This window comes from Panthera onca, chromosome A1, assembly GCF_046562875.1.
Source record: "Panthera onca isolate mPanOnc1 chromosome A1, mPanOnc1 haplotype 2, whole genome shotgun sequence".
In the NCBI taxonomy this organism is placed as follows: domain Eukaryota; kingdom Metazoa; phylum Chordata; class Mammalia; order Carnivora; family Felidae; genus Panthera; species Panthera onca.
This window is the reverse complement of record NC_138339.1, coordinates 209,535,426-209,538,270: the sequence shown is the minus strand read 5'-3', so window position 1 is coordinate 209,538,270 and position 2,845 is coordinate 209,535,426. Positions and strand designations below refer to the sequence as shown.

The 2,845-nt window shown below is 35.1% G+C and overlaps 1 pseudogene; it reads right to left on the bottom strand.

The window, feature by feature from the left end:
- Window positions 1-1,569: 1,569 nt before the first annotated feature.
- On the bottom strand, window positions 1,570-2,049 carry LOC132680295 (peptidyl-prolyl cis-trans isomerase-like 3 pseudogene; annotated as a pseudogene).
- Between the last annotated feature and the right edge of the window lie 796 nt (window positions 2,050-2,845).

The following is a 2,845-nucleotide window of genomic DNA, read 5'->3' as shown; positions in this document are numbered from 1 at the left end:
TTCTATAAATATATGTACTTAGTCATGTTAGTTCCTTGATCAAAAATCCAGTTCAGGATTATTAACTTTTTAAATAAAAACATTAACCACATCATGGTCATATGCTTTATTTCACTGCATCACAGAGAAAAGCTGTGGTTTTATATATAAATAGATATGTCATATTTTTCCACTGTGAGAATTCTATTATTTAGAGGCAATTATAAAAACTACCCCTGTCACGTAAATAGTGACCTTTGTAAATATGCACATATTAAAAATATTAAGATTCAATTTCTGAATCTGTAGCCTTCAGTTGTTATTCTTATCAAAGACTAAGAAGAAAGAACAGCACAAGTATCTTCTTATAAGTTATTTAAAAAGGTAAAAAGGTAAAAATTTAAAAATTTTTATTAAAATTTTATTAGAACAACTGATATACAGTGCATTTAACTATTAGAGTGACATAATTGCCTGTGTATTAACGATCATACAGAGTTGTTCTCCTCTAACCAATATCAGACTCGGTAGTGGCAGAAAGAGTTTAGGGTGGATACAAGTGGGACACTAAAAGCCAACACTGAGATAAAATCAGTTCTTGCAAATTGAACAAGAATCGAGTGATGGGAATCTAGCCAGACAGGCAAAGCTTTTTATCTGGAGAATACAATGGTGGGTACTAAACAGTAATGGATCGTGACAGGTGGACAGGCAGGCAGGCCATCACACTAGTCTCCAGGAATACCAGAAAAACTGTGGGGTTAGGTGTTAAGTAACTTAAAACTAAGTTAAGGCAGCTAAGTACTAAAGCAAAGATTCTAGACAGGATTACAGAGATGCCAAAGAAATTGGAGAGAAATAGCATAATTCCCACTTTAGGGCTAAAATTTTCATGACAAGATTAGAATATAGAATCTCTAAGAACAGAGTGGGACTAAAATCCTGCGTGCATAGGGGAAATGTGCAGGAAATCCAAACCAAAACTCAGGCATGAGATTAAACAAGGTAGAGAGACTCGGTTACTTGATACAGACTATTGGATGGCTTCATCTCAAAAATCAAACTTGGAAGAAGAGACCACAAGAGAGGAGTGAAGTTATCAAAAAGTTACCTCAGTATGGAAATTCTGATCTGCTGGATTGGAACTTTTAAATTTCTCTGAATAAAGTCTTCATCTCGGGCTTGGATTCACTCTAGCTCAGAAAGCAGATGATGTTAAATGCTTCTAGTTCTAGTTATAAGGGATGCCAGTGTGAACAGGAGTAGAATTAGGTAGGACATTAAGTCTTCATCACAGAAATAATGTATTTCTATTTTTTAAATGAATGTTTACATGCAAAAAAATTAGAGAGAAGATATCTAAAAAATTAACCTTAAAGAAATACATTGGATAATAGTTATAGTAAAGTATATGCTCTACTAATGGGAGTAAAAGCTGTTTGGGTCCCATTGGTACCACTAGTTCCTAAGATTTTAGTTGTAAACAAGCAGTAGGATGATAAAAATCTCTTGGCATAATTAAAACTGGGTAAACCAGAATAGGTGTGTTCCCCAAACAGTTTGCCAAATATCTTTTCAAGTCTATTATAGCTACTGAACAAATGGATTGGTATGAATAGATACGTCCTTAATGAGCACATCATTAAGAGGTTGATATGTCTTCTCATTTACTGGTAACTTCTCCAATTCATCTAGAGTCTCCAGAATATCTATTACCTTTCCAAATACTGTGTATTTCATGTCCAAATGTAACTTCTTGGCATAGGTGAAGAACTGAGATCCATTGGTATTTGAGAGATTATTAGCCATAGATACCATACCTCTAACATTGTGCTTAAGAGTCACTATATTCGTCCTCAAATTTCTTGCCCCAGGTACTGTTACTTCCTCTTCCTGCACCTGTCAGATCTCCAGTTTCAGCCATAAAATCCTTGATATTTCTATGAAATATACAGCCATTGTAGTAATTACTGGCACTGAGAGCCGAAAATTTCTCACATATTTGGGTGTCCTCTCACAGAAAACTTCTATTTTAGTATCACTTACATCTCTATGCAATGTCACTGACATTTTTCTTCTTGATGGTTTCAGGAAGTACTGTTGCTAATTTCTCACTGTCTTAACAAGAGAAGTTAGAAAATGAGTCTCACTTTGGTTAGCACAGCTGTTTTTAAAACAGAAAAATGTAATCGCAGATGCCCATGATTCGAAATTAGTGTCTTAGGGGCTCCCCTGCATTTTGATTTTGAAGTCCACTAAAAATTAGAATTCACCTATGTTTATTATCTTCATATGTGGGAAGAGCCTCAAAACATTAAAGAGCAGAAGACAGGTAAAAGGAAAGAAACAGAAGAAAGAACTAAAAAGAAACATGATTGATTTTCAAAAAGTTGACCGTTTGATTTCTAAACATAAGATAGTATTACGCAACAAAATGCACTCGTCAGGACAATGGGGTACAGTGGAAAGAAGAGGAAGATACAGGTCCTGGTTTTGCACTGCAATATCCCCTATATTATTGCATAAACTTGTATAAATTACTTCACTTCTCCTTGCCACAGTTTTATCTTTTAAAGACTGATCTTTAAAGGAGAAAGCGTATGTTCCAGGTATCTATTGTTTTGGAACAAATGACCATAAAACTTAACGGTAAAGCTCCTACAACCATTCTACTGTATCACACAAATTTTGTGGGTCAGAACTTCCAGCAGAGATCAGCTGCATAATTCTACTGTTCCATGTGACATAGTAGAGGTCACTTGATGATATTCAACTGTTAGATAGTCTGGACTGGAAGGTGCAAGTTTCATACACACACCTATGGTAACTTGGAGGGTGTATCTGGAAGGCTGAATTCAGCTGAATT